Source organism: Typopeltis vanoorti, chromosome 21, assembly GCF_054136105.1.
Source record: "Typopeltis vanoorti isolate ZY-2024b chromosome 21, IOZ_Tvanoo_1.0, whole genome shotgun sequence".
Classification (NCBI taxonomy): Eukaryota; Metazoa; Arthropoda; class Arachnida; order Uropygi; family Thelyphonidae; genus Typopeltis; species Typopeltis vanoorti.
This window is the reverse complement of record NC_143569.1, coordinates 26,817,382-26,843,876: the sequence shown is the minus strand read 5'-3', so window position 1 is coordinate 26,843,876 and position 26,495 is coordinate 26,817,382. Positions and strand designations below refer to the sequence as shown.

The window sequence follows — 26,495 nt, the reverse complement described above, 5'->3', positions numbered from 1 at the left end:
AACTCGGGTTTTTCATCCCGCATACATACATACAAATCGGCCCTTCAGAACACACGCAATTTACAGACAAAAATTACTAGTTGTGGTGGTGTTGGAGGTGGGCGGTAGATGGCGTTGATTCGTAATAGAGGTAAGGTGTAGGGACAGTTGAAGATGTCCTCCCGCGATGAGTCTTCGGACTCCTTCGAGGTATCAGGAATAATAATAATAATATTGAATATCCTATTGTTGTTCTTCCTTAGTACCACTATTTACTCAATCATTTTTGCTTCATAGCGTTGGCTCAGTGATGTAACACTGAACGTAACATTGTTACGTTCAGTGTTACATCACTGATGAAATATTCATGGAAATTGGTATCATGAAATATTCTTATCTTACATCTTCCGGTTTTGGCTGTAAAAGGTTTATGTATTAAACAGCAAGCTGGTTTCTTCAAAAACCCAAGTCTTCGTATCGAGATAACGTGTTTCTTTCCAATCATTGCAGCTTCTTGTGGGAGGAACCATATTTAATAAATTAACTAAAATTGCTGTGAATATTAATTACTTTGATAGTCGATTGAATATTTATTGCAACCATATTTAAAAGCTAATCTTATGAGTTTATTAACGATGCTAAATAACAATTGAAAAGGCAAAACAATAACGCGCATTTCAAACAATGCAGTTGAGCTAAATGCGTGGCATTTAGCTCAACTGCATTGTTTGAAATGTTTATTTTTTTAGCGTTTTTTGAATTTCAATTGTATCAAATCCTTACAGAATTTATTTACAAACTTTGCACCAAGACTCTAAGAAACCTACGCATATTCAATTATATCTACCACAGATCATTTGAACGCAATTATAATGCTGTTTATAACATTAGCGTATTGTCTCATACGCACTGCACAGCAGTTCCTTGGGAATAGGAGAGCTCCATTCGCAAATAATATTCCCGAAATGCAAGGTCGTGTCTCCAATTATCGTTACATTTAACCAAGTGTAAGAATCTAAATAATTTAAATGCCTGGGCTGTAAACAGTTACTCTATTCTTCAATGTTGTTATGGTCAAAGCCGAAATATCTTCGAGGATTAACATAGTTCTAAATGATGGTACTTGAGAAAATCTGGTTATTCTTAAATATCGTCTTTAAACACGAGTAATGTGAACTTCACCATTACCACAATGACATTCTTTGAAATCAATAGTGCTCAAGCGAAGTGGTAACAATTAGCACAGTAGTTTAAGGTATTCATTATAAGTTCAATTAAACAACCTGGAATTAATTAGGAGCAGACATAGAAACTAACATTCTACTAGGTAAACATTTGTTTTCCTACCAATAATTAAGGAGACCCTATTATTTCGATAATAAACAATTCACCGAACGATGCTGAGTAACAATTGAAAAGGCAACAATAATGCGCATAGCGATTCCACGCAGTCAGCTCAACTGCATTGTTTGAAATGTTTCGTTATTTTTAATGTACTTGTAAAGGGATTTCTTTCCAAGCTCGTTTCACTGGCAACTTTTATCACTCATCCAAACTTATTACAGTTACAATATAGATCAGTGTACTTTATCACAATCTCTGACAGTTCAAGCAGTGTACACCATTAAATATGGGTATAATTTATAACCAATCTCTCCTAATGAAACTGCCTAACGCCGAAACTAATATAAATCATTGCTGGAAATTCTCATTGTCGTAGAAAAGTGATTAATATTAATAACACTCTTCACCTCAAGTATATCAGTGTTCCCACTAATTCTTCTGTTGCTCCCTTTTTATTGTAAATTACCTCCTTTACTCGGAGTACAAGTTGAGGGTGCGCACGTGTCTTCTGTCCGCCCTAAATGAAGAAAAATCAAGACGAAGAATATGAAAGAAAAATGTTTCAATTAGCAGCAAGAATAACGAATCTCTCTAGGGGAAACTCGCACTGCGCATGGCTTTTGTTATCTTGGATGAAGAGGAGACAGCCCATGGTGGAGTAGGGGAGAAAAAAAAAAGAAGCGAATATAACAGGGGGAAGCTTATTTATGACATGTTTTTCTCGCTGTCTCTGATGCTTTAATCCGAGTGTTGAATTTAGGCTTAGTAGAACGAATATGTAACAACAGCGAAGATCCTACGCGGTTTCTTATAAAGAAAGAATAATTGAGAATTCCACGAGGTTTACTGATCCATACGATGATCCTCAGCTTAGTGGTCATGAATTGTTTATTTCCGCTGAAAATATTCCTTTTCCGTTTGGCAGCTGTGATAACATACAGTGCGCTGGCCTCTACTCAGAAGCAGTTTTATATTTAAATCAATTGCAAATGACACTGACGTATAATTTCTTTAGAATTCTAAACGATTTGGAAGTGTTGTCTATTGTCTTTTAAAAAACGATTTCAGAGTGTGCAGTCAGCGCTAAAAAAAGGACAAATTCATTTCAAGTGTTTGGCCCAACACGAATAGGGAAATTCCAACGGTTTTTGTGTCAAAGTCAGATCCTCTTTTGTCCTTTATAAAGCAAAAGTTAAAAACATTTCTCCTGTAAATAAAAGATCAGTCTTATAATTGATTGCAAAGTCTTAAAATAAATAAAACTGCATTTTCCTCAGATCGTAAAGCAATATCTTAAAGTATATTGAGAACAAGATATCGAGTTGTGGCGACAGGAGGGAGGGAGATTAGTAAAAGTAATAAACCGTTTGGTTTTATGGAATATTATTTTCGCATCAATTTGGCGCTAACTGGGATAGTCCAGTTAGCGTCACTACTCCCCCCTTTCAGATGTGCGTTGGCCTTACTAATCAACTTTATTAGCTCACTTCTTTGTTGATGGTAAATTGTGATTTTATTACTGGTTCACAATTTTAGAATATAGCGCGTTGCTTACCCCCTTTCTGAACCATTAACAACCCCCAAAATATCCGCATACTGCATCGATGAGATATGCCTTTTGCATCCGAGTCTTATAAAAAAAAAAGGCTACATGTAATGAATCCACAATACGTGTTCTGAAATATAATCTCCTAGTATTTATTTTTCTTGGGTTGGCTTTACCTTAAAACATCCTGCTATGTTTTCATGAGCTTCTTTTCACATGTAGACAGAGACTAAAGGATGATGGGAAGGATTGAATGAAAAATAAAACTTTCAAAGAATGTGTTTGTTGGGTTATTAGTAGACCGTTGTGCAAATGATCTGCATTGTTTCATTTTCGAATTGATTTATTACGGGATGGCAACTGCACATAAGCCAAGAAACTACGTCAAATCAACATAAAGGTAACAAATACCGTGAATGGTCCACAGGAAGTTGAGAAAAGGAGAGCTGGAAGTCCCTTGATAATCGGAGAAGAATATCCGATCGCGAACGGGGAATTGTAGATGGGGAGTATAGCTTAGGGAATGTTGAGTGAATCACTCCAAATATAAAGTTTGGTAGAGTAATTGACTGGAGTTGTTTCTTTTGGCATGGATTCGGAATTTTGGTTGTAGTGTCTACGAAGGCGAACATCGGCAAATATACAGAACTGCTGGATATGCTGGATAATGCAATGTTGTGACAGCTTCATAGAACAGATCCACGTATATCTTTCAAATACAATAATCCACATATCAGACTGCTGGTACTATATGGCTTGCGGAAAATGATAAAAACTATACGTGGACCATGTTGAAAATATAAAGTCCCAAAGCAACACACATATTATCCCGGACTGGTATAGAATATCGCTTGGAAGTGGCAAAAATGATTATGATCCAAAAGAGGATCGTAAGTTTGGGTTTCTCTGAAATAAATAGTACTGTCTTAATATAATCCAATATCATTTAAATAAGTATCTTCATATTCAGCAACATCTATTTAAATTTCTGGTGTTACTCTTTCTTAGAGAATGCAATTTGAATATTATTGGACGTACAGAAGTGTAATTTTCATGTTAATGAGATTATTTGTCGAATGACTCACTCAAATATAAATATTCCTTCTGACTAATTTCCTTAAAGATCAGAATCTTTAAATAGAAGGATATGCATAGGTTAATCTTCTGTAATGTTTATTATTCCTTTCTTATAAGAAAAAGGCTAAATCTCTGTACACGTTCTTCCAGATTCTCACCCGAATTAGCAATTAATCTTTTGCTTTCTTCAAAAAAAAAATAAAATCTGGGCAATTACTGGGTGCTTTTTCAAATGCACTTCAGAATTTCTTGGGTATTATCCAATGAAGTTTGCGTATCCAACTAAAACATGAAATGTTTTGCAATTTTGATATTTTTAGCTAGAACTGCTGAAATTGGTTACATAAATATTAGACCTTATATTTTTTCTTGTAGCTATGACGACCTTTATTTATTGTATGTTATGAACTTAGTGTTATGTCTAACTAAATGTTTGTTATAACGCTATGCAAGCATCTCCCTTAAAAATGGGAGATGCATGCTTCCGGATAGACGCACAAAAATCGCAGATCTTGAGTCCATTAGAGCTTATTAATCAAAATGCATTAAAACGTTGCTGGCATTACAGATGCGTCATGTTATCGTAAGCCGCTTACCGCTTCCCTTGATATATAAAAGCCATTCTGATTCAAAAAGTGACGCTGATGGACTTCAAAAGAGGCTTTTTCTCTTCGTTAGATGCTGTACTTTCTGTATAAATTTAAAACCGTAGGATTAAATTTGAAATACAAAAAAACGTTGATATGAAAATGCTCATGGTGAAGACAAACCCCAGATGATTAATCTAAAATAATTCAAAAAAAAAATCGTACCGCAAATTAAATACTCCGAAATGTTAATTGAAATTTCTTGCAGGGGTATAAACCACTGCATTAGCTGCATGACAGTGAAAAATTAATCAATCTGTCCAAAGTAGTTACGATACTTATTACGTATAGTTATTCCTTTTTCGTTCGCATGTTCGTTACATACCCAACTCAGTTATAAGTCTTCCTACTTAATGTATACTTCTACAGCTATTAACCGACGAGAATATTGATGAAAAAAACGCCTTAACCATGGCAAACAAAACTCTTATCTTCACGGCGTAGATAGATGACCAACCTCCATTTTGTACTCGATGTACAGTTCATAACGCGGCCTGCTTTGTTTCTAAACCTTGAACATCGTGATGAATGTTCTTGTAATGAAGGGTAATTGAAAATCAATGATTGCAGAAGTCAACGATAAACAGGCAAATGGCTGGAAGCACAACGGTAAAGAATGTTATCAGCCACTAATAAAAGGGGGCATAGAACAGACAGGGTAGGGTGGAATACTCTGAAAAAAAAATGACGGTAGTTTCGGGGGACAAGAAGAAACGAGAGAGTCAATCATGAAGTAGATGCCTTGGCCTTTTTGAAGAAAGACTGATTAGCTGCGCCATAAATGGAGTTCTCTTGTAATTTCTTTATGGTCTTAATGGAAAAAAGCAGCTTTTGGGGCAGACGGAACTATTATTAGTGTGTTATTGGGGTATGAATGTCATTGGGTTGAGGAAGAGAAGCAATGATTCATTAGGTAGTTCCGATGCGTGCTTTTGCTTGACAGTCAGATTGGCACTGTTAATATCACAGCTTGATAAATGGTTCTCTTGAAACCTCTCGATATATTAGCTACTGTTCTGTTTTAAGGGTGTCTACCGCGCATTCGACGTAATGTATTTGCATACGACAATTGGAATGAGGGCAGGAAAACACCGATATTCAATTTGCCATGGCGAAGAGTCTCGTGCGTGACATTGTAAATCTTTTTAAGAAACAAAAGAGTGGATCAATTTATTATAGATAATATTGCTGGTTATGTGCGCGCGCACACACACCATTATATGCAGCATACGAAATTATTCGGGATTTTTGTATAACGTGTGCACTTCAACCACCAGATTAATGGTTTACGTACTGTATTAGATGACAAAAATGTCATATGCAGCTACTATCCGATTGATGTGAAGGAAGGGTCAATGGAAGAATTAAATGTGAATGCGGAAGATTTAACATGGGGAAAAAGAGCTTTTATTAGTAGACCTCACGATCTATTCTTTGGCATTGAAGGGATTTTACTAAAAGTTTACTAAATATTCAATAAAACGGATGACTAAGTGTCCATCTACTTTTCCAATGATAGGTTGGGAGGAGGAATCACACTGTGGTATGGGCAGTTTTTGAAAAAGCGGTAAACCATTTCCATTACCCGTTTGGAAATAACCAAATCTTCATACTTAAAGTCTGAATTAGCCTCAAAATAAACGTATATTTGGTTTCTAGGGTCGGGTTTAAATGATCTATTCTTAAGTGCACGATAGTTGTACAAATTTGTATGGGTGAGATTCAAATAAAAGTCTTCCTTAAGTACTTTTTCAGGTGATTATCAATGTTATGTCGGTACAAAGGCGATTCGTCAGCAGATGGCACGATGTATTTGGTAGTACCATGAATTTAGATCGCGCGCTGTTGTTCAGACAAGGGTATGTTGATAACTTATTGAGGAACCACCACCGGGACGTTCCATTGATTCCTGCCACATGCATTGGAAGCTTTTTCAAAGGCTAAATCCACCGACGAAGTTTTCTGTAACGGAAAGTACCGTGCATAGAGTTGGTCAGACAATCCTCAGAAGTTCAAATGCAGTAGTCAAGTGTGATGAATATCAAGTTCCAATGAAGTACCACATGTTGCGAGTACTGATAGAAATAAAATCCACGAGCAAATATTGGTTTCAAATTCGGGAACTTAATCTGAATAACGAGGATCAGGAGCTCTATTGAGCAGAAAGTCAAAGAATGGTGAAGAAAATCAGCCTTGACACTTTGTCTGGAACCTATTCGTTCAATGCGACAACTCAAAACGTTTAGCAATACATTTCTGAGTAACGTTAGATTGGTGAAGCTCTACTTACATTCGTATACCACGCACCATAGCGCTATTAGATTTCACCCCATTGAGATTTGATGAACTAGAAATAGATATCAGGTTATTTATTGATTCATTTGAATTGGTTATAATTACGTACCAAACAACCAAGCGTAGGGAGCGAGAATATTACAATATGTCATCTCAAGCCAGTTTCACTGTTATCAGTTATAAGACGAACTGGAATAATAATAGATAATCCCATAATATAATGTTATATATAAGTTCAAATATCCATTTTGGCATACAGGATTTGTTTAGAAATTTGATTTCAAATAGTACTTTATGCCTTAATTTCGATATGCATGAAAAACAGGTGGAACTTGGATTCACCATTCAGTTACAGGCTTGTTTTGTTCTCGATGACGTGAGCAGGATTTATTGTTGCCATAGGATCCCTACATCACATCCGTATTGACTAAATAAAATAAAATCCTAATCTGTGAGTCTGGCTAAGGGAAGTGTACATAAGTACAAACTGCAACTTCTTACCTCGATATTTTTAATTTATACAATAAAAGTTAGCAAAAATAAGCTACAACTCTCTTACAACAAAATACAGTAAAGATAAATAACAAGCATTACTAATATCCGCTAACATTTACACTTATTTTTGCAATCAAATCACAGTCAACTGTTTGCATCTACAAAAAAATAATTAAACAAAACGGATTTTCTGATGTTAAGATATTGCACGTCGTATATCTTAAAATAACATCGCCGATATTAAAGCAGCCACTGTAAGTGACAACGTTATAACGATACTCGTGTTTCCTTTTTAAGATCACGGAGTCTAAATTAATATGGTACATCGGTATGTTCTATCTACGTATTCTTACGACAGACTACAGATCTCATGTTTGTTACTTAAAGTATGCGCAGTGTATCACCTTTATGTATCAACTGCGCCTTTTCCCTACTGCTGTATCATCGTAAATCTGAAAAAAAAAGTCCCAACTGGTTGCTTAGAGATGAAGTTTCTTTGAACATAAAAAAACAGACTAGGAAGATAAGAAATGCATGAAGTCGGCGAGAAAAGGGAAAGTAGACTTGTATGATGCAGTTGATTTACATGGAAGAGGCGAAGATTCCATTTTTTTTTGTATTACCATATCTGATGTAAGGAATGAAAGAAGCAGCTCAGGAAAGGTATACTGTTGGTAGCCCTTTGATAATTATAGATGAAAATAATAGAAGGAAAAAAATGACAAAGAGTGAGAAGTTCAAAAGCTGCGAAAAAAATTAAATATGAATGTAGAGAGTCCATTACATGAAAGTCCATTACAAAGAGAAAACAAGTAGAGATACAGCGGGTTAAAAACTAAGAATGTATTTTGAAAAAAAAAAAAAACACTATTCCACATGATGGATAGAAGAATATCAGAACGATACCCAACTGGTGTGAATGAAGTGAATACAGCGGATCTGATATGTTGGAAAGAGAAAGAGTTCAGAGATGGTAGTTAGGCGAAGACAACTGAAGCTTCTATAACTAGTTTTGTGTGGGTTCCAAGGAAGAAACTCTCGGTTTTCTGGAAGGAATAATTACGGATTTCGTGGAAGTTTGAATAACACCGCAACTTCGCTTGAAAAGCCATTATAATTATAGAATTGGAACCACTTAAAAGGTATTAGTTCTTCTGCGTGAGGTACGGAAATACCTGAATATTGGCAAGAGGTAACAAGATCGTCAGTTATTCACAGAATACGAAAATATATTATAAAGATCCAAGTACGACTTTTAGAATTAGAGATGAACTTGGAATAAATTGCCGCATACGACTAAACTGACATCGATCTAGTGTCAGCTTAATCACTGAACTGAGCAGCCCAAAACATAAATTCTTGCAGCCAGAGAGGTGCATTTAAAATCTTGTTTTCTGGATCGAATAATCATCGAAGCAAACGAAACACAAAGAAGCTCGTGGAAGATAGCATCCTTTTGCTGCTGCTGCAATGCCACGTTCACCTTGATTACCTTGATATTAATGCATCCCTGGCTTTACTCGGTACTTAGAAAGGCGACAACCAAGTTTTGACTGCCCGTACGGTGAAGCTTTGTGTCTTGCAAAAGTTCAAAGACGAGCAGTAGACCGTGTCGTTAGAAGCTTGTCATCTTCTGAACTCGGGGATATCTTTTGAGAGACGCAAGTCTACTACAAGTCGCAGTAGAAACAAGACGGTCGCTTAGCGGAACAATTACAGATCGATTGAGAATGACGCCAGACACGAATTAGCCACGCATTCGTACACCGTCATGTAAAAAGACGCACGTGATCAACGTTGTTATTAAACAACCTCCTTACATGCTGCTATCTAAAGAGATTTTAAAGAAAGGATCAGCGCAATTAAATTATTCTGGGGTGCAAAGAAGAAGAATAAAAAAAAAAGAAATTTTAAGGTAGAGAATCTCGGCGTCTAGTTGACGAGCCTGTCGCTATGCGAGAAATGGGCATACATGATCATAAAAGTGCTCAGCTTTTTCGTTTTTATTTTTGCTTGAAAATTCTCATGTCGCGCGCACATAAACAATCCCACTTGATCAGTTCGATATTCGTATAAATACGTCAAACATATTTAAAGCCAACGTACTGGAGTGGATGGATTATAAGTGAACACTGACCTCAATAAAATTTATTTTTGTTTTCTCAGTCCAAATTTTCAATGTCTAAAACGAACAATAATTTATTTTCTCAACACGTGCACGAAATGTCTATCGAACGTCTCTACATCCTTCTGGACAAATTCTCCTTTCAGGTTAGACAAAGATTAATCCGCACAAGAATCGTGACGTCAAGTAAATCCCTTCCGATACCTAAGACCGAATCAATTATATCCGAATGCCGGTTAGTATCCCTCAAAGGATTAAGTCTTAAGGATTTTCTGATGTTAACATCTAATTGTTCCTCAAATTACTGCTCAACTGATAAAAAGTTCCCGGATTTAGCACTGGAATTGATGCAAATGTTCGCACGCGAAGATAGCTTTGTTGGTTGCTACGCGCTAATTCGTGCATCTCTCGAGATACAAGAATGGGAAGCCAGCTGAAATGCAATTGTTGGGATCTGAACAGATACACAGTAGTACATGGAAATTCTTTTAAGATGGTGTTAAACGAAGTTGAATTATTGAAGAAGATTAAGAATTAATATTTAAAAAATATTATTAAAATTTATGCCATATTTTATGAAACATTTCTATTAGGTAGTTCAAGATAAATCATGTTTCGAGTAGAGCAATAATAATAAAAAAAAAAACTTCAATTTTCACTATTTACTTCTTTCAGGTTTTCCGAGTTATCAAATTAATGCCAGACAAACTTATTAAAATTTTCTAGTTCTTTGTAACGTAGACGAAGTGTTGTCTTCTAAGATACAAAGAATGTTTCTAAGGACTTTCAACTGAAGATGAGTTAGGTAATATCATAAGAAAGCAGTGCTTCCTCGTGCAAGCTATGTCAACTAGACAGATGATCTCACTCAATTAATAAACACTTATATTGGCATCACTGTCTTTGTTTTTAGCTGTAATATTTAAAAACATCCAGCTGAATCCTGATATTTTCTTGTTCTTAGTGATGTAATTGTAGTTTTCATGATCAAACTCCATCCAACGAATTCGGAGCATAATAAACGAATTAACCTTATTTGTTTATAATAATAAAACGATTAGCATTTTAATAATGATTGTTCAAATTTTTATTGGATGAGGAAAATCATTTTTTAAAAGGTCCTATACTGATCTAAAAATAATTGTGTAATTTTCAACAAAACTACAACTCGGGGGTGTTGATAGGACTCGATATTTTAGGAAGAGATGCGGTAGCACCTCTAATGTTAAAAAAGGATCTTGTTAAAAATTTTTTTGGAAGCGCGTGGATTACAATACTGTATTGAAGCGATTGACAAAGAATAAAATTGGGGAAAAATACGATTTGTCAAAAGAGCTGCATACACAACACAAAAATGAAACAAAAAAAATAAAGAGATTTTAAAAGAACTAAAAATTAAACCAAACAGAAGAAAAACTAAACTAAAATAAGCAAAATTGAATAGAATACGTAAAATCAATAATGAACACTCGATATCCTGAACAATTAATATTTAGTATTACGATAATGTGACCCTGATCCAAATATTAATGAATAAATGACCGGAATGATTTTCCCAAAATACTTCGATTCTTAAAAAAAAAAAAAAGATATTTCTGAAGGGGAAGAATGCATTGTGTTTTGGCTTTAAAACTAATACCGAAACTCAATAATCCGATCATAAGTTCTTTTTTTTTTTTCATTTGAGACTCATTAAATTTTTTAATGTTCACATTTTGCTATAATGAAAACAGAAATGAAAAATTAAAATAAACGCAGGACGAACTCTGTGCTTTAATTAAAACACTGTAATTGTTTGCATTCAAATAGGTAAATTCAATTAAAGTGCTCGTTTCCATAAAGAGAAATGCATAAAAAATATATTAACCACTACGATTAGATACGTTTTTTGCCAAAACACATCTCCTTGTAGAATAATGCAAGTGTTTATTAATGCAAGATGATCCTTGCATTATTAAAGATTGTGCCATCCCCGTGATATATTTGAAGTTCTTGCATTTTTTCGTTCTCTGTCTAAGGGATTGTAGCAACGCCCATAGGTTAAATAGTTACCAGTTTTTTTTTTTATGTTAAGGGCAAAAAGAGAGAGAGATATATAGAAACGAAATCTATAAGCTTTAATTAACTCATTTGAAATTCCATTCCCAATGAAGGAATTAAAATCTATTCTATACAACATCAGTGGCTTATATAGGCAGAATAATCATTTCACAGAATAATGAAGTGCTTTTATTTGCTGTTGCTATGGCAGGATATGTAAATTGAATGGGATACACGTGTTCGAATAGCGTATGATTCCGAACTATACGACAACAGTTTCCATTTACCTCTCATTCTGATGAGAAGGGTTAGATATCACGCAATGCAAATGTCATTCTAGTTTACTCACGTGCTTAGTTACGTGCGATGGTGATTATTATGGCGAAGTGAACAGAAATGCTTAACGAAATAGTGTTGTTTGCATTACAGTTTCCTCTAGCGAACCACCCCAACACGTGTCATGATTTTAAACCTTGGGCATCAACATCTTCATGAAAACAGACCACGTCTGTGATAGTGCAGATATCGGGGCCTTGCTTATTCCCTTATTGGTTCAACAGGAGTGAATGAATCTTTATCAGCGGGGGGGGGATTATCACTTGATTTTCTATGCTTTCTATTCATATCACTCATTTCCGACATTTTTCTGTACCTCTTGAGAAAATGACACTAGAGGACCTTAAAATTTACCTTGTTGAGGCATTAAAAAAAGCGGGGGCATAGGTCAAAAAGGCGAAGTCAATCATAACAGTTTTAAGTATCAGTAGAAAACAATAAAAAGTGTGTAAAGGTGGTATCAATTCTTGGTTTATTATCGTAGATATGCGAAGTACTCTACTAGCGACCTCACACAATAATTTTGACTTCCATACCTGCCACTTTAAGAAGGTTAATAAGAGTTTCATTGCGTGTTATGCAGTAATTTATCTGCTTAAATTTGCTGATGACCTCCTGCACAGGATAATGGTTACAGAAACTTTCGCACTTCTAAATAACCTACTTATAGTAGATGTTTTGACAACGTCAAGTAATCACGCCAATACAAAGCACCACTTTAAAAAACTACAAAAATCAATTCAGTGAAAGTACACTATCTCTTTACGTTATAAAATCGCAGTCAAACGAGTACTTAGAAACAGTGAAGCTGAGGAATAATAGCAGCGATGCGAACTATGTGTTCAAGACGAAACGCGACATCGTCTACTCAAGGGATTTTTACTCCATTAATAAATCATTAAAAATGAATCGGAGGTTGAATAATTCCCTAGATTGATAACAGGACGTCGTTACCAAATCAAATTCTTATTATTAATATTTTGAGAATATATACATGCAAGGCGGGTTTGAGTTGTTGTGCAGGAACTTCTCGCTTGGATTAAAGGTAATCTCATTTATATAGCAGCACACAGCTGCTTATCTTCCCAGAGGTTAAACGCAATTAATGGGAAACTTAATAAATTTTCAACGCTATCGCCATTTGCCAAATTACTCATTTAAGGAATTACAACCGTAAGGACAGCGAATTCCACTTGAAACGTTTCGATTAACTCCGCCGGTCAAACATGAACAATAGGATCGAATGAAGATGAATCGGATCGGCAAATTTCTCTACTTGCTTAAAGTTAGTTGCGTTTCCAGTTTATTACATTTCCTATCTATAACATCAATTTATTGTTGTTCTTATCAACAATTTGAGCTATTTTAAATAATAAACTTAATTCATCGCATTCTTTCTTTGTCATTATTCCCAATTAAATATTCCTGCTGATAATATTATTATTACTACAGAGATGGTTCTGAGGGTCTAATTGTAAATCCCCAAAAATAAACGCTCCTGGAATTTTTTCGGGGAAATTTATCCTGTTTAGATGCAACAGAAAAAGCTTAGCGGTAAAATCGTGGACCACATTTCGTTTTCAACACACTTCAGATATCAATTCGAAGCAAACTAATTAATCATTCTGGTACTTATGAAGTATCAACTGGCTGATTACTTGCGATGTCATGCAAAATGATACAATAGAGATTTTCAGCTATATTTGGGAGTGGATTTTTGCTGACCACTTAAGGCGAACTAGTAAGAAAGTCCACTGTCTTGTTGCACTTCAAATTCCTAAATATTTCAGGCAACAGATACGGTACGTCACTTTGCCCTAAGGGAGACCTTTACTGTTTTTATTGTTAAAGAATTCCAGTTATCTGGATTCTTAGAAACAGTGGTTGGCAAAGGGCAAGAGTAAATGCAGAGGTAGGATACCGTCTGTTACGCATAGTGTGTCAAGTTCTTACTTATGTTAATAACATTGGTTTAGATCGTTATAAGATATTATAATCATCGTATAACGATCATTATAATAGATTTAATTAAGAGAAAAGTACTACAAGGATCTACGTTCCAAGAAGACAAAGAAATGAAAGATGTGAAATGTTTGATGACTAAACACTCATTCTATGAAAAAAAATTAAGAAAACAAATCGCAGGTGAGTCAAAGTTGATGTGCCTGTGAGCTAATCTGCCTGCTAGTATATAACTCTGCAACCCCCCCCCGGCACCACCACCATCCTCTACAAAAGAAGACTCCGTTATGTATTTACACAAAATCTTATGACCAACACAAATCCAAATGAATATATTTAAGTAAAATATGATCAAGTTAATGTCAACGACCACGATCTAGTGGAAAAAGTGCATTAATATGCACCCTAAAATATCATTTTGCACACACTATTATAGGCATAATGAAGCTGTAACTCACCTCCATTGCATTGCCTTACTAACAAACTAACACGTGATATCAGTAACGAACGATACGGTAAACGAAATACACACCAGTCACGGTTACTAATGAGTATAATACATAACAAATACATGACTAAAGCAGTCGACTTTCGTAAACAAAACGGCACGATTTTCTCAGGTTACAAATGAGGATGAAAAGCATCACGAGCACACAGACGGCATCATCCTAATTATAGACCTCATTCCCAGCTAAAATGCGTAACTGTGGAGTTAATAATTATTCTGAAACTTACACCGAGGATATTAGCTTCAGCCAAAACATGCAATATCAGTAATAACAAACAAAAGTTTGAATTATTATTCGAAAACTTCCACTTTCCACAATATCAATGCTATAATCTACAATTATGATCAAAATAACAAATTCAATACATCAATACCTTTATCCATAAACATTCTACTCTATTATATGGGAAAACACAAAAGTCAGTGAGCTATCCGAACAAAAAAACTTCGATAACATGCTAAAGAACATCATCCTAAAAAAACGCTATGATAAAGATTGAAAACCATATGAGACACAATTTTTATTTAATTGCCTATCAAGGATTTAGGCCTAGTATGGCCTGTTCCGGCCTTAGAAGTCATCGTTGAATCGTTTAAGAGGACGTCCTGGTTTTCGTTTTCCTAATGGCTTGTACTTTAAGGCTTGTTTTGGTAATTTTTCTGTTTTCATTCTTTGAACATGTTTATTTAAATGTTTTATATTACTGATTCCTGGTTTAATTCTTTCATAATTTCTTCGTTTCTTTTGTGATCGAATAGGGTATACTTTGCAGTTTTTCTCATAAACTTCATTTTTGCTGTTGTTAATCTTTGTTTGTCTTTTTGTTTTATTATCCAGATTTCACTGCCATACAATAGGAATGACACACAAAATAAACTTGACTCAGAAGAGATATGTTTCCCACATACAAATCACAAGAAGGTATCATCTCATTACTAAACAGTTTGGGTCATAGTTAATTATAGAATATTTCCCACTTATTGAAAACTAATTGAAATAGAAAACAAAAGAAAATGATAAAAAGTTGAAGTGCTTGATGAAATACATTCATCTCTGTAAATCAATATAAATAAAAAAACAACAACAACCAAATAGGATATAATAACACATTACTAGAAGACATATACAAAGCTCTCAATGAAAGCAAATTCTCCATAGCTTTATACTAGTTAGCCAAAATATCTGACATCCCAATCCTTTAAGGTGCAATATTCTTGGTTGCCCTTTTCATGCTCTCTCTGCACTAGTTATGGCTCATACATGTGATTGTGTTAACCATGACATATCTGTCATTGTCTACGAAACTATATCGCAACACACTCTGAACAATTGGGGGCTTTATATCAGTTGACGCCTAAAGTGGACTAAACATTCAATACCTTCATAACAAATTTCGTGTAATGTTGTCACCACGCTGTTCCAAACGCCAAGAAAATTATCTATCGTGGCATTTGTGAAACTCTAATACCGCGAACAATGTCCTGTCAAAATTGGAAACATTGAATAGGAGTTTCACGGTGCTTTGAAGAACCAAATATGCGCGAAGTTATCAATTATTTGATGACTACCCAAAATTTTAAGCATACGATTGAAATATATGTTATACTATTAAACATTACCTTCTGTAAGGCTAGCCGAATATTATATTACTATAGATAGCATTACTGTTTAATATATAACGCGCCCTTAAAAACAAATACAGCAGAACAGCCACCGAACATAACAGAGTACAGCGCATCGCATCCTGCAAAACAAAGAGACGGTTGAAAACAACCACGTAGTAAATTCAACGGAAAACACCTCTCTCTAGCAAAAAATATATATGCTAATTAATTCTAACCTCTTCATAAAATGCTTCAGTTACATAATGACATAATTTTGTTTTACTTGACATACTAAACAAAAATTACCCTTTCAGTTAATTTTACAACCATTTGCAAGTTTTAGAGATTCGGAAAATTGAAGCTCGGAAATTCGAAACGTGCAAATCAAAAGGTTCGGAATATTGTAAAGTAGAACACTATTTGATTTTCTCAAAAACGACACATTACGTCAAACTCACAATTCGTTCGTATACACTCGTAAGTTTTCGGGATAACTCGACACTTACTGAGAAACTGGGCAATATCGTGTTTATCAGCTGGAGAAGTTTGTCAAAAGCTGTCGAAATGTGCTGCATGAAGTGACGTACCAGAACAAGATAAAACATCGTACCGATTTGTAAAGAATGGCGGGTCAATCCTCTGCATGAACGTTCCGTCAAATGAATTGACGCACGAGATAAAAAGTGGATCTTCCTTCAACAATGTAAAATGGACGGTGTTCTGAGCAACACTAACCTACAATACTGAGTCGAACGCAGGTATTGTTCAGCAAGGAATCAAATTCGTACTGCAAAAGTAAACTGAAAATGTATTTTTTCAATGTACAGCAACGGATCAATCACTGCAGTGTTGAAAAGTTTAGCATTGTACGTGGAGAGTCTATTTAATCATATTAAAATGTTGAACTTCCAACAACTTTTGAGTCACCATTAAAACAATAATTTGCAGAAATATACATCATGCTTAAAATAAGCGCTAGTACAGAACTGCATTGCAGAAAAAGCTAAACTTTTCACTCTTCCCATCCTTTTAGACAATTGTCACTCGTTTATGATACTAAAAGTCAAATATTTTTACCCGCTTCTTGTCTACCATGGCGATTAGTAGAAAAATCTTTGTTGGACACACACACTGATATCTTTTTCTGATATTCCACAGAGCTCTTTCTCCCCAAGGTGCACTTTGTAAATTGAAATCGAGATTCTGTGCAGGCCAGTCAAGGTTTATGACATCACTTTTCTGAAACCATGTTGTAATAACGCCTGCAGTATGAAATGATAGATTGACTGGTGAAAGAGACAAAGGTCTGCTCCATAAAACTCCCACAGTGTAGGAACGGTACATTAAGTAGTGTTGCATATCCATCGGTATTCATTCTTCCAGCCACTATGCATCCAAACATGTAATTGCATACCAAGAAAATCCTCTCCAGAGACCATTCTCTTCCATCACATTACGATCGATTTGGATAATAAACTTGGTCAAAAATTGTTCCCTAATCATCCGCTACTCTCATAAACCTTGATTTATCGCTCCATATCCTCGATTCCAAAAACTACTCTATGGACCAGTTGGCAATTTTATTTTTGTTTATTTTTTATATCAACGCTGCCTGTGCTGTTCACAAATGAACCCTCCATGGTTCGATCTGTTTTTTTTTTTCCGATGCCCTTTTGGCTCCAAAGGTATCGGATTCTAATTTCGTTTACGATGCGAAGGACCTTCCACAGGATTTTTCAATCGAAGGCGAGTTCAGTCTCATACGCGGGTAGAAGTGGGTTTCCCTCCAGCACCTGGTCCAGAAGCAAACGCACGCACACTTTGCAAACAACAAATACGTTACCACCAACAGTATTATATTGGTTTAATAAGATGACACTTACCTGCCACTATGGGCCTCAAGGCCTTTGTACAATCATACGCTCACTATCAAGCTAATCAGCACGAATGTTTTCCTTATGAGTGGCTGTTCTTCTGTAGAGACGGAGGATGCGCAGTGTGTTAAGTAGAGTTTATCACTAATATTTCTAGTAGAGTCAAATCCTTGAGGATCTCTTCCACGTTGGACCTCTTAAGAATTACGCACTACCCTCTGATATCTTGGCAGAAAAGCATCCTCCTGTTCATTTTCAGATCATTTTAGGTACAGCTGAGTTTGCGTGATACAATCTATCACCAGTGGATAAGCCACTAATATAGCATGCTGTGATATTTTTTCAAATCCCACAAGATACCACGGACAACAAACAGACATTCTTCTCTTCAATGGGCGTGTAGTGTTTGCGTTATACGGCAGGATATATTTTACGTTAACAGAAACAAACATTCCTCCTGTTTCGTTTTAAACCAAGGATATTAATATTTTTTCAATGTAGTGTATTCTGACGTAACCTACTGTGAATGCAGAAAGTGCCAATGAAAAACAAGATTATAAGAACAAAGTTTCTGATCATAATTCTTTCCGATCATACAATGGTAATACAGACATCCAAAAGTTTAAAACCGTATATACAAATATTATTTGTTTTGCACCCCGATATAATAAAATCAACGCAAAAAGGGAGTCAGTTTTTTTTCTCTTTTGCCAATATGAATACATTATTCATAATGATCACTACAACACCATTGTGAATCGATCAATTCCGCTTCTGGTGACAAACAATTACTGTTCTGCATACAAATAATGTATTTGCATCTTTCTTAAAACGTTTCTTAATGTTTTACGTACAGCCCTTAGAATTTGTAATGCGCGATAGAATAAATGTCTGCAAGGTATAAACATCGTATCACCATACACGTTTTCGCACATATAATACTAATGAGTCATAGATCAGTATTTCTAGGGTAGGTTTAGCGTTATGCTCAGCAACAGTGACTCCTCCCCCGTTACCCCTTGAGGAATTCAGTAGAAGAACATGTTATGCAAACTCAATTTAAGTAAACAGCTCACGACAAATATTATACCAATGTACTCCTCCCAGACGGGCAAAACCAAACATAGCCTGGAGCTTAAAGAGCGACTGGAGAGAGAGAGAGAGATGAATTATTGTGAGAATTCAACCATATGGCCGTGTTTCTTGCATATCTTTGCAGTTGTCGTGTCTCACTGAGTGAGTGTGTGTGTAAGAGAGAAGCTCGCCTGCCCCTATCAAAACGAAGCCGACTCTAAGGTCAGCGAGGAGCCAAGTAAACATACTTCTCACCATCGGTGTAGAATTGATGATAGCCCAGCCATGGAAATCTTATGCCTAAGGCACCATCCTGATCTCATCGTCGGTGTTTACTTTGACTGACTGGCATATTTCATTGAAGTCGTGGCTGTCATCCCTTCTACCGTTTGCGTTTTCTTAGCCGTTTCTTAAAGATCTACGTAGAATAAACATTAAACCTTTATAACAAAAAAGATTTTCTTTTCGATGTATTTCTGATCTAGTGAAGAACTACAATACGAAAGTAGAAACAATCGGTAATAAAGTAAGAAATAATCAGATTAGATTTGTATAGAATAGATCTCAGACATGTTTTAAGCATTTCATTCGGAATTAAAAAAAAATCCCCAATGATTAATACATAGCCGTTAAATCTATATAATCACATACACAGCAAGTGAAATAAATGTAATAAATAAATGCATTCGATATTAATTAATGTTAATAAAATAAAACATGTAGAAATTGAAGCAGTTTGGGTAGATTTACGATGCCTGAATCTTTGGATTTCATTTGATACTACATAAGATGCATGCATACGAGACAAGCTTTGATGGCTCGATGACGAAAGTGTGCCATAAATATAAAGATTGGATGAACCTAGCTAAAATTTGATAGAATCTGTACAAAATTAATTGTCATTTCTCTCAAGGTTTACACAAAAAGAATATTAAAATGAGGACCCCCCCCTAAAATAATCGAATTGGTCAATTCCATTTGTATTATAATAAATTTTTCTATCTTTTGTGCACAGAAGAAAAACTTGGGATAATCGGATAGGATGAAATCCGATATCAGCTGTTTAATATTAAATTTCTCAATACTAGGTTTAATGTTAATTGGATAAGTACAATTGTTCGTATCATATTACTATTCAATGTGGACCGGTCATGAAAGAAATCAGCCTTCCACTGGTTTTGGGCGAGTTTTCATACTCGATAAGTTATAGAGCTACACCGAATTGAATTAGGATGGAAGAATTAATCCGAAAACAAATTAAGCAACGAGACTTGAACTGATAACGTTCTCAAACCAGTTTATTCACATTTTCCCACAAACAAACAAACAAATATACAAGCTTTTTTTTTAATCTGAGGTGTTGCTGAAACAATTAGCTAACGGACAAAAGCATCTCTAAGAAAATCTGATGTTATGTTGTTAACTGATCTAATGCAGATGAGCCGCAGTTTTTATCCAGGAAAATGGAAGAATGTCTGGAGAATACTTGCACTTATCACAGCATACACTGTTTCGCATCCTTAGGTAATTTCAACTCGTTAGCAGTTGAGAATTATTTTAAATTAATGAACATCGATGATTTAAGTGTGGAATTACTTAACATTCTATTACTCATATCGGTTAAGAAATCTGAAGGGGGGGGGGACATGTTTTTTTTTTTTTATTCTATAACGCTACACGTCAGTATGTTCATATAATCCTATGTGAATTATAGTGCTACAGGAGGAATATAAGGCTATCTTCTTATGTGATGCGTGTTTGAACTTCTTAAAAGACCCCATCACTAAGCATCTTCTTACGGATGTCATCATCACATCGCAATGGAATGCAATGGTGCATCCTGGCTAAGAAATGGACGATGTAAATTCAAGAATATATAACAAAAAATTCAAAACGTTCTACACTATGATGTTGAAATAGTTAATCAGAACTTCATATATTGTACAATAGTTTAAATTCCGTATAAGGATAATCGCAAACAACTATAGTATTGGTTTCTACTGAAGGGCAACTGCACGTGAGTGAAACATTTATACAGCATAGATTAATGATACAACGGTAGATATGTCTAGAAGGACGAGCTCAATAGGTCTGTGCTATGGAATCGCACTTCACCCTCTTCCAATTGGCCTCGAGTTGGTGTGGTAGCTGACTGAAGAACGCTTCATGTTCCAGTGCACTGCAAGAGCTGCGAAGCAAAGGTCTGGAGCTGTTCTACTGGTATGGACTTGGAATTTCAGTTGCAGTGCCTAGAATGTTGACTGCGGATGGATATGCAACACTTGTGGATAACGTACTTCTTCCTAAAATGCAGAATTTTATGAAATAGTCCAATGTCCATCAACATGCAAATAATCTACGTAGGACACTATTGCAATATGATGATTAGGGTCCAGTAGAGCAGATTACAATAAAATAGAGGAGACTATTTTCGGCATTCAACGACGGTATATGGACTGTTAGTTTTAATGAAAAAATATATTGACAATGTCCTAAACTCAATTATTACAAAGCGACTTACAAGCGTCATCAGTATCAAAGTAAGACTACTCTTTGGACAAATATTTTCTAAGATTTACAGCAGTTTAAATACTTATTACAAAGTTTACATAAAATGAAGAAGCAGATCCGTGGCCTTCTAGGGAGGCCAATGATCCCCCTTAGGGCCACAGGTTCCGTTGAAACTTTGTATTCCTTTCGCTTACTCCTTAAAGAAATTCAATGGTCATGGATTTCAATATACTATCTCATTAAAATTTGGAAGGCGAACACCTTTGATTTACAAACCTTTAGTTGTTCACATAAATATACTCCTGCTTTTCATTTAAAATTTTAAGAATAGAGAATGTAAAAGGTCCGTTCTTAACTTAAACGCAGACATTAATAAATCGTAACGAAGAACTAAAAAGCCTAAACGTTTAAAACGTTCGGTGTCTGCATTTAGAATACTGATACTCTGGGAAAAATGGCTAATAAGCCTTCGCACGAAACTAGTGCTGCTATCCCGACCATACCAAATAATAAACGTGTTTCAGCAATACAGAATACTGGAGGGAATATTTGATGCATAGTAGGGAGATAATTCCATGGTTAGTCAGGTGACAAACAGGATTGCGCATCGACGATGATGATTAAGTAATGTTATCTAATGCGATGAAAGTGTTTGAAATTTTGGAACTTCATGCGGAGTGAAAATATCACCAAGCATGTATATTACTGGGAATTCATTAAATTACGCAACATTAATTAATAAACATCCACGAGTCAAATGTGTTTCGTCTGCTTCAATAAATGCCTGCCCAAAAATTAAAATATAAACAAATTTAATCTTCCATAATTATAGCTGTCCAACAATAAACCCGAGACCTCGATGTGAGTTTCACGCGCCAAATTGTTTAAAACTGTTGAATGCCATGTCAAACAGATGTGGATACTTTTTCCGATTGCTCAATAAATATCATACGTGATAGATTTTAGGGCTTTACTGGATGTCTTTAGTATACCTTAAATAAAAGAATGATATTTTAATGAGATACAAGATGTTTATCTTGAAGTGCTTAAATACTTCTATAGCAGGTCTCGCTATAGAATTTATATACATAGAGGCATCGCCTAAGTAAAGACCGTTATGTTTATTTGCATATCATCTTTCTTAGGCGATGCCTCTCATATAAGTTCTATAGCGCGCACCTGCTAATAGCGTTAACGTTTCAACTATGTGAGGTGTCCTGGAAAGAAATGGGAATCTATGGACACGGCCTTCTGAAATTCACTATCATATTAAATTAAATGGTAAATAACGTGCAAAATTTTCACTTAGTATATTACAATAAAATATTTTAGGTGTCTATTTTCTAATAAATGCGAGTTGGGTATCAGATATTTTGTAACATTGCTATTCGCTATACGCAATTACCATGGAATATAGAAGCATAATATCACATCAATTTTTAGTGACTAAATGAAGCTTTAAATGGGAATTAAATATCTGATGCACGTATCTCGAAATATTTGTGTATTTAATACTTTTTCGGTTTGGTTTCATTAATTCGGAGTAGTTACGAGCCGAAATACGAAAATTATATATTACAATAGTACACTATCTGTAAATGTAGCTTCTCTGCATGTCTTCGGTGTGATGCAGGTTTAAAACATTTGGTTCCAACACATTCTATTGAAAGTGTACTGAATGCTATTCTTAGAAATCCAGTTATCTTCGTAAGACAATTCGCAAGACAAAACAACATGAATTAAGATGGTGTTGATACTATTAATGATTGTGTTCTATTTTTAATATTATTGTACTATGGACCTACGACAAACCTGGCGTCTACGGCGCCCCCACCCCTGTGTTCCGTCCCGGTAGGTCGTTTCTCCTTGAATTCTGATAACTCGAATTTTGAAGACTCGAAAGGGCCCCTCCCCGGCGCCTATTTCGCCCAATCCCCCAAGTTACGGACTGGTAGGCCGGTGTTCCTTGAATTCTGATGACTCGACACTCAGGGTAGCTCCCGAGTTTCAAAACATTTCAAATAACTTGACAAAAAACGTGACATTTTAGCTTATATTGTTATATATAGGGTAGATATTGTGTACGTATTCTAGAGTTTGACGATTTAGCCTTCAGTGCAACCGCATTTTATTTAAAATGTGGCAGTAATGAAGAAAATGTCAACCTGATATTCAACTGGATAAAAACTTCCGTCAATTATTGCGGATTCCTGTAGATTTTTCTTGCACAATTCTAATGTCCTGGTAGTTTGTCATCTGGAATCTTCCGAAATGAGTTAATTCTCCTTCCGAAGAAACAAATGTGTTTTGCAAAGAAGCTACTCGCTAGCGTTCCTCTGCTGCGAACGACACGTCGGAGTGCATTCAGGTCATTTCAGCATATGCTATGTTGGGTAATATGCGGTCGTAACCAACAGGCTGCGAAACTCCGAAGTATGGAGGTCTCGAGAGCTTAGATAACCCAAAAATGCGAGCCGTGCGAAAACTCCAATGGTTCACATCTGAGGCTTCTTGTGAAAATTATATGAAATCATAGCCTTTGCATCTACGTATCGAAACTAATAGACAAGAATGAACCCCCCCCCCTTGAAAATTAGGACAACATCATCGTTTATTCCCTTTATCCTAATTTTGGAGCCGGCAGTAAGTATACTTGTTTTTTATTGTTTACAAAACACAGAATAGGGAAATATATACAGTAATATGAATATAATTCATGGAAACAGTAAATTCAACGAAGGTGAGTCAAGTTATTCTGATATGGGCCAACTAGTAAATATAACTTGATCATGCGTCTCTTCTTCAAGAAAGAATTCAAGTCATTGTCAAACTCATTTTAATGGCCTTCTTTCTCTATGGACATTAGTTGGCCTGCAGAGAGTGGGACTGGCGTATGCGAATATCTAAGTTGGCCGCAACCACCTCACAAGGCTTTTTAAATTATTTCTTTAAAATATTTCTGAACGTACTAAAAATTAAATGCCGGATTTTTAATATTGTAGCCAATAATGACTTCGATCTGTTCAGTTAAGAATCAAGCAAATGTTTATTCCACTAACTATAAAATTATTAGTTAGAAATAATATTATATGTAACAGCATGGAAATTATCATAACAATAATTCGTTATCAAAAACTGTTAAAATATTTTTTTTTGTTACCCTTGATTTTTGTATTTTTTGTTCTTTTAAACATTTGTTTGAAGAAATAATCCAGTACAGATTTTGGTTTCAATTCTCCGTCAACAAAAGTCTCTTCCAAAGTGATATTTGGATTCACTGCATTATCCCGAAAGCAAATTACCCGACTTACATTTTTAAGCTAATCATCTTCAAACAATGTTAGCAAATGGAAGACTCGTAAAGCACTTCATTATCTCTTGGTGTGATTATTCTATATGATACAATAGTTTCTTTCAGCATTTTATGTTATTATATATTTCGATTTATTGTTGCGTGTATTTAATCCTGAGGAATTCATTAGTTAACTGTGATGAAACTAGTCGGTGATTTGGTGTATGCTTTTATTGCTTTAACGATCAAGTAAAACTAGATGCGCGTAATAAAAATGCATTATATTAAAGGAGAAAAAAAAGCTTCTCAACTCTCTTTTTTGAATAAGCTATTGTATGATGTAATAAATAAGTTTTTTTCTATATAATGTATAGCACTATATTTAAATTTATACGAATTTTAAACATACCAAAGAATATCAACTCAAGAGAAACAATTCTACTGTGAATGTGTTGAAGAGACAGAAAGAAAAAATATTTTGTTTAGAAGTCAGGTACATTTTCATTCATTTAAACTTGCAGGCTTTCCACTCGAAAGATATTAATTTATATTGTTTGTTATACAAAAGTACAATTTTCCTTATAGTTATTTTAGATTTCAGTCAGTCGGTGTATTATTGATTGCTTTTCCTGAAGTTGATTTTGGTTGATTGTTGTTCAATAAATTGATGATTTGGTTGATTTTTGTTAAATAAATTAATGTCTCTGCAGTAGAGAAAAAGCAAAAAAAGATTGTTGTTAAATATATTGATATTTTTAGTTGACTGTTGTTCAATATATTATTATCTTTTGGTTGATTGTTGTTCAATAAGTTGATTATTCTGATTGATTGTTGTTGAATGAATTATTTATTTTTTGGTTGATTGTTGTTCAATAAATTGATGATTTGGTTGATTTTTGTTAAATAAATTAATGTCTCTGCAGTAGAGAAAAAGCAAAAAAAGATTGTTGTTAAATATATTGATATTTTTAGTTGACTGTTGTTCAATATATTATTATTATTTTGGTTGATTGTTGTTCAATAAGTTGATTTTACTGATTGATTGTTGTTGAATGAATTATTTATTTTTTGGTTGATTGTTGTTCAATAAGTTGATTTTTCTGGTTGATTGATTGTTCAATAAATTATTATTTTTTGGTTGATTGTTGTTCAATAACTTGATTTTTCTGATTGATTGTTGTTGAATGAATTATTTATTTTTTGTTGATTGTTGCTCAATAAATTGATTTTTCATTCGATTACTAAATTATCTTTCGATGAATTTGTTGTTCAATTAACTATCATTCGATAGCTTTTATACATGCTCATTCAAATTCAGTTTAGAATAACTGCAAGATATTTACTAATAATTACCAAGTTAATGCTTGGAGAAATGCATGTTATTTCCTTTCTAATTATGCATATATGCCAGCTATTTGATTTAAAAAATACACCCCAAGCTGAGTTGACATTCAAAGTCATTTTCCACTTATAATGTAAATTTTGCTGTCATTTCCAACTGTTTAGTTGATGAAAAGCACTAAATTAACTATTTAGTTTGAACCAAAAAAAACTCTGCGAACGTTTCTTCAACAGGTAGTTTTTGTCTTCCATTATTTTTAAAATGAGAAAATTCAACTAAGCAAGTAAGAGCTGGAGGATTGAAAATAACGTTCTGCTTCTCGTATCAACAGATTTTTAATTAAATTCTAGGAGATGTCGCCAGATTACCCGCACTATTGCTCTAAGATGTCTGGTTCCGAGTGAAAGGCCGAGAAAAATTACGGAAAAATAACTGTCTAATAT

The 26,495-nt window shown here is 34.8% G+C and overlaps 1 protein-coding gene across 1 annotated transcript in view; it reads right to left on the bottom strand.

Moving 5' to 3' along the window:
• LOC150094685 (cell adhesion molecule Dscam1-like) overlaps positions 1 to 26,495 on the bottom strand; it is a 639,127-nt gene that overhangs the window by 489,842 nt on the left and 122,790 nt on the right. The gene's annotated exons all lie outside the window — the stretch shown is intronic.